We start from the raw sequence: 7504 nt of genomic DNA on the forward strand, positions 1-7504 counted from the left end.
TGAACCTTCTCCCCAGTCAGATCCTGAGTGCTCTGGAGCAGGTTTTCATCGAGGATCTCTCTGTACTTTGCTCCATTCATCTTTGCCTTGATCCTGACTAGTCTCCCAGTCCCCAAAGCATGATGATGCCACCACCATGTTTCACTGTAGGGATGGTGATCGGTATACACCAGACGTGATTCTTGTCCTTCAGGTCAAAGAGTTCAATATTGGTTTCATCAGACCAGAGAATCTTGTTTTTCAAGGTCTGAGTCCTTTAGGTGCCTTTTGGCTAACTCCAAGCGGGCTGTCATGTGCCTTTTACTAATGAGTGGCTTCCGTTTGGCCACTCTACCATAAAGGCCTGATTGGTGGAGTGCTGCAGAGATGGTTGTCTTTCTGGAAGGTTCTCCCATCTCCACAGAGGAACTCTGGAGCTCTGTCAGAGTGATCATCAGGTTCTTGGTCACTTCCCTGACCAAGGCCCTTCTCCCCCGATTGCTGAGTTTGGCCGGGCAGCCAGCTCTAGGAAGAGTCTTGGTGGTTCCAAACTTCATCAATTTAAGAATGATGGAGGCCACTGTGTTCTTGGGGACCTTCAACGCTGCAGAAATGTTTTGCGACCCTTCCCCAGATCTGTGACTCGACACAATCCTGTCTCGGTACTCTACGGACAATTCCTTCGACCTCATGGCTTTGTTTTTGCTCTGACATGCACTGTCAACTGTGGGACCTTATATAGACACGCGTGTGCCTATCCAAATCATGTCCAATCAATTGAATTTACTACAGGTGTACTCCAATCAAGTTGTAGAAACAGCTCAAAGATGATCAATGGAAACAGGATACACCTGAGCTCAGTTTCGAGTCTCATAGCAAAGGGTCTAAAAAAACGGTTTTTGCTTTGTCATTATGGGTTATTGTGTGTAGATTGACGATTACATTTTTTTATTTAATCAATTTTAGAATAAGGCTGTAACATAACAAAATGTGGAAAACGTCAAGCGGTCTGAATACTTTTCAAATGCACTATTTAAAAGTTTGGGGTCACTTGGAAATGTCCTTGTTTTTGAAAGAAAAGCAATTTTTTGGTCCATTAAAATAACATCAAATTGATCAGAAATACAGTGTAGACAAATTTGTGAATGACTATTGTTGTTAAAAACAGCAGATTTTTTATGGAATATCTACATACACGTACAGAGGCCCATTATCAGCAACCATCACTCCTGTGTTCCAATGGCACGTTGTGTTAGCTAATCCAAGTTTAAGAGGATAATTTTGATCATTATTTAAAAAAACTTTGCAATTATGTTAGCACAGCTGAAAACTGTTGTTCTGATTAAAGAAGCAATACAATTGGCCTTCATTAGACTAGTTGAGTATCTTGAGCATCAGCACTTGTGGGTTCGATTACAGGTTCAAAATGGTCTAGTTTGAGCCTAGTTTGAGAAACAGACGCCTCACAAGTCCTCAACTGGCAACTTCATTAAATAGTATCCGCAAAACACCAGTCTCAACGTCAACAGTGAAGAGGCGACTCCAGGATGCTGGCCTTCTAGGCAGAGTTGCAAAGAAAAAGCAATATCTCAGACTGGCAAATAAAAATAAAAGACTAAGATGGGCAAAAGAACACAGACACTGGACAGAGGAACTCTCATGTAAGTATAACGAGGCTATATACAGGGGGTACCGGTACCTAGTCAATGTGTGGGGGTACAGGTAAGTCGAGTTATTTTGTACTTGTAGGTAGGAAAGTGACAATGCATAGATAATAAACAGCGAGTAGCAGCAGTGTAAAAACAAACGGGTGGGGGGGGGGGGCGTGTCAATGTAAATAGTCCAGGTGGCCATTTAAGTAATTGTTCAGCAGTCTTATGGTTTGGGGGTAGAAGCTGTTAAGGAGCCTTTTAGTCTTAGACTTGGCACTCCTGTTCCGCTTGCCGTTCGGTAGCAGAGAGAACAGTCTATGACTTGAGTGACTGGAGTCTTTGACAATTAGACTGACAAACATGCTCTAGCTCTGCCACCTTTCACAGCAAATGATGAAGTGAGACATCGGCAGATGAGCCATTTTTACTAATCTGCTGGAGAACCAGTTCGGATTTAACTATAACTTCTGTATGACTGAAACTTTTAGGTGAGAAGTTCAATGCTAACCCCCTAGAGTCGACTGACGCACCGGTGCGTCAATCTAAGTAACATCAAAAAATTATATTCAAAATCCATCAGTTTAAGCTAGAGATATGTTTTTTGCATTGGATGCATCTCAATCTTCCTTTCCTGTGGCGGTCCTCATGAGAGCCAGTGTCATCATAGCGCTTGATGGTTTTGGCGACAGCACTTGAAGAAACATTCAAAGTTCTTGAAATGTTCTGTACTGACTGACCTTCATGTCTTAAAGTAATGATGGACTGTCGTTTCTCTTTGCTTATTTAAGCTGTTCTTGCCATAATATGGACTTGGTCTTTTACCAAATAGGGCTATCTTCTGTATACCTCCCGTACCTTGTCACAACACAACTGATTGGCTCAAACGCATTAAGAAGGAAAGAAATTCCACAAATGAACTTTTAACAAGGCACAACTGTTCATTTTAAAAGGATTCCAGGTGACTACCTCATGAAGCTGGTTGAAAGAATGCCAAGTGCGTACAAAGCTATCATCAAGGCAAAGGGCGGCTACTTTGAAGAAAAGTGCGCTCAAATATAAAATATATGTTTAACACTTTTTTGGTTACTACATGATTCCATATGTGTTATTTCATCATTTGTATGTCTTCACTATTATTCTACATTGTAGAAAATAGTAAAACATAAAGAAAAACCCTTGAATGAGTAGGTGTGTCCAAACTTTTGACTTGTACTACATACATACATACATACATACATACATACATACATACATACATACATACATACATACATACATACATACATACATACATACATACATACATACATACATACATACATACATAGCCTTGGTTTCTCAAACGATTGCGTCGCCTGGTTCACCAACTACTTCTCTGACAGAGTTCAGTGTGTCAAATCGGAGGGCCTGTTGTCCGGACCTCTGGCAGTCTCTATGGGGGTACCACAGGGTTCAATTCTTGGGCCAACTCTTTTCTCTGTATACATCAATGATGTCGCTCTTGCTGCTGGTGAATCTCTGATCCACCTCTACGCAGACGACACCATTCTGTATACTTCTGGCCCTTCTTTGGACACTGTGTTAACAACCCTCCAGACGAGCTTCAATGCCATTCAACACTCCTTCCGTGGTCTCCAACTGCTCCTAAACACAAGTAAAACTAAATGCATGCTCTTCAACCGATCGCTGCCCTCACCTGCCCGCCTGTCCAGCATAACTTCTCTGGATGGTTCTAACTTAGAATATGTGCACAACTACAAATACCTAGGTGTCTGGTTAGACTGTAAACTCTCCTTCCAGACTCACATCAATCATCTCCAATCCAAAGTTAAATCTAGAATTGGCTTCCTATTTCGCAACAAAGCATCCTTCACTCATGCTGCCAAACATACCCTCGTAAAACTGACCATCCTACCAATCCTCGACTTCGGCGATGTCATTTACAAAATAGCCTCCAATACCCTACTCAACAAACTGGATGCAGTCTATCACAGTGCCATCCGTTTTGTCACCAACTCCTCCTTTGGTCGTCTCTCCTTCCAGTTCTCTGCTGCCAATGACTGGAACGAACTACAAAAATCTCTGAAACTGGAAACACTTATCTCCCTCACTAGCTTTAAGCACCAGCTATCAGAGCAGCTCCCAGATCACTGCACCTGTACATAGCCCATCTATAATTTAGCCCAAACTACTACCTCTTCCCCTACTGTATTTATTTATTTTATTTATTTTGCTCCTTTGCACCATATTATTTATATTTTAACTTTGAACTTTCTTCAAACTACAAATCTACCATTCCAGTGTTTTACTTGCTATACTTTATTTACTTTGCCACCATGGCCTTTTTTGCCTTTACCTCCCTTATCTCACATAATTTGCTCACATTGTATATAGTCTTATTTTTTTCTACTGCATCATTGATTGTATGTTGTTTTACTCCATGTGTAACTCTGTGTTTTTGTATGTTGTCGAACTGCTTTGCTTTATCTTGGCCAGGTCGCAATTGTAAATGAGAACTTGTTCTCAACTTGCCTACCTGGTTAAATAAAGGTGAAATAAAAAAAATTAAAAATAAAAAAATACATACATACATACATACATACATACATACATACATACATACATACATACATACATACATACATACATACATACATACATACATACATACATACATACATACATACATACAGTTGAAGTTGGAAGTTTACATACACTTAGGTTGGAGTCATTAAAACTTGTTTTTCAACCACTCCACAAATTTCTTGTTAACAAACTATCATTTTGAAAGTCGGTTAGGACATCTACTTTGTGCATGACTCAAGTAATTTTTCCAACAATTGTTTACAGACAGATTATTTCACTTATTATTCACTGTATCACAACTCCAGTGGGTCAGAAGCTTACATACACTAAGTTGACTGTATTTGTTTTGGTAAGGTTTGTATCACAACTAAAGTGCCCAAATAACTTCTTAAAATTAACCACATTAATCTGATTTACAAGGGGTGTAGAGCCTAACTGGCAATAATAAGCAGTGTGTGAGTTTCAAGTTTGGAGAATATCATTTGTGGTCACTTTTGATGATGGTGTTGTCCGCAAAGGGAACATTCACACTTATAGCCTACTGCCATATGCGCATTGCTGAGCTTATAATGTGAAGAAATAGCCTAAAAGTAGTTTATTAATTTTTTTAAGCTAAACATTCTGATCTTTTGCGTCAGCCACATTGTTTAAAAAAGCTTTTTTTTATGCTAGAGGTTGAATTAATTTGGGATCGCGCAACCCACAACTGTCCCAGACTATGTTAGGAATATTTATTTCTCACACAGAATAGATAAACTTTTATACTATGGGGGATAGTATACACAGGCTAGTGCTTTGGCTGTTCGTTAGGCTTACTCATCTTGTTGGCTGATAAAGTAAATGTGGACAGTTCTTCCAATATCTTCAATATGCACCTCGGAATTGGATAAGGATGCACGCAGTTGTGTCCCCAATAAGTCTGTCTTCACTTGTTGGCTGTGAGAAAGACCTGATCATGTGATGAAGAGCCATGTGAGTGAGAGGTGCTTCATAGCATAAAGCATTTAGGGAGAAGGGCACAACGCAGCACTCCAGGTCTAGGGCACAACGGCCACTGGCAGGAAAATGCATCTTTTTGTTTTAGGGTGCATTACGGCCACACAAACGGGTAGCTGCCACGAAATTCGAGGCATTATCAAGTGCTTGTGAAATTGTGAATGAGAGACTGATGAAGTGTGTACAGCCTTAGCAAAAAAACAAAGCAGAGCTCATGCCTTTCAAGCGACTTTAAAAAAAATAATCTTTAGAGTCAAAACATATAGCCCAACGTTTGTATAACAACAAAAGTTACATTAATAACTCTAAATTATGCATATAGGAGTACCTATTCCTCGGGCCTTCCGAGTGGTGCAGCCGTCTAAGGCACTGCAGTGCTTGAGACTTGGGTTCTGTTGCAGCCGGTCGTGACCGGGAGAGGGTTTGGCTGGCCGAGATGTCCTTATCCCATCGCAATCTAGCGACTCCTGTGGTGGGCCAGGCGCATGCACGCCTACACAGTCACCACTTGTACAATATTTCCTCAGACACATTGGTGCGGCTGGCTTCCGTGTTAAGCGAGCAGTGTGTCAAGAAGCAGTGTGGCTTGGCTGGGTCGTGTTTCGGAGGACGCCTGGCTCTCGACCTTTGCCTCTCCCGAGTCCGTACGGGAGATGCAGTGATGGGACAAGACTAATTACCAATTGGATATCACGAAAAAGGGTGAAAAAAAGAAAAATACCTACAGTGAAGTCGGAAGATTACATACACCTTAGCCAAATACATTTAAACTCAGTTTTTCACAATTCCTAACATTTAATCACAGTAAAAATTCCCTGTTTTAGGTCAGTTAAGATCACCATTTTATTTTAAGAATGTGACATGTCAGAAAATTAGTACAGAGAATGATTTATTTCAGCTTTTATTTCTTTCATCATATTCCCAGTGGGTCAGAAGTTTACATACACTCAATTAGTATTTGGTAGCATTGCCTTTATATTGTTTAACTTGGGTCAAACGTTACGGGTAGCCTTCCACAAGCTTCCCACAATAAGTTGGGTGAATTTTAGCCCATTCCTCCTGATAGAGCTGGTGTAACTGAGTCAGGTTTGTATGCCTCCTTGCTCACATGCTTTTTCAGTTCTGTCCACAAATTTTCTATAGGATTGAGGTCAGGGCTTTGTGATGGCCACTCCCATACCTTGACTTTGTTGTCCTTAAGCCATTTTGCCACAACTTTGGAAGTATGCTTAGGGTCATTGTCCATTTCGAAGACCCATTTGCGACCAAGCTTTAACTTCCTGACTGATGACTTGAGATGTTGCTTCAATATATCCACATAATTTTTCTGCCTCATGATGCCATCTATTTTGTGAAGTACACCAGTCCCTCCTGCAGCAAAGCACCCCCACAACATGTTGCTACCACCCCCGTGCTTCACGGTTTGGATGGTGTTCTTTGGCTTGCAAGCCTCCCCTTTTTCCTCCAAACATAATGATGGTCATTATGACCAAACAGTAATATTTTTGTTTCATCAGACCAGAGGACATTTCTCCAAAAAGTATGATCTTTGTCCCTATGTGCAGTTGCAAACCGTAGTCTGGCTTTTTTATGGCGGTTTTGGAGCAGTGGCTTCTTCCTTGCTGAGCGGCCTTTCAGGTTATGTCGATATAGGACTCGTTTTACTGTGGATATAGATACTTTTGTACCGGTTTCCTCCGGCATCTTCACAAGGTCCTTTGCTGTTGTTCTGGCATTGATTTGCACTTTTCTCACCAAAGTACGTTAATCTCTAGGAGACAGAACACGTCTCCTTCCTGAGCGATAAGACGGCTGCATGGTCCCATGGTGTTTATACTTGCGTACTATTGTTTGTATAGATGAACGTGGTACCTTCAGGCGTTTGGAAATTGCTCCCAAGGATGAACCAGACTTGGGAGCAATGTCAAGCAAAGGTCGAGGCAAAGGTCGAGAGCCAGGCGTCCTTGATTTCCCATGATGTCAAGCAAAGAGGCACTGAGTTTGAAGGTAGGCCTTGAAATATATCCACAGGTACACCTCCAATTGACTAAAATGATGTCAATTAGCCTATCAGAAGTTTCTAAAGCCATGACATAATTTTCTGGAATTTTCCAAGCTGTTTAAAGGCACAGTCAACTTAATGTATGTAAACTTCTGACCCACTGGAATTGTGATACAGTGAATTATAAGTGAAAGAATCTGTCTGTAAACAATTGTTGGAAAAATGACTTGTGTCATGCGCAAAGTAGATGTCCTAACCGACTTGCCAAAACTATAGTTTGTTAACAAGA

This window comes from Salmo salar, chromosome 13, assembly GCF_965601325.2.
Source record: "Salmo salar chromosome 13, fSalSal1, whole genome shotgun sequence".
NCBI lineage: Eukaryota > Metazoa > Chordata > Actinopteri > Salmoniformes > Salmonidae > Salmo > Salmo salar.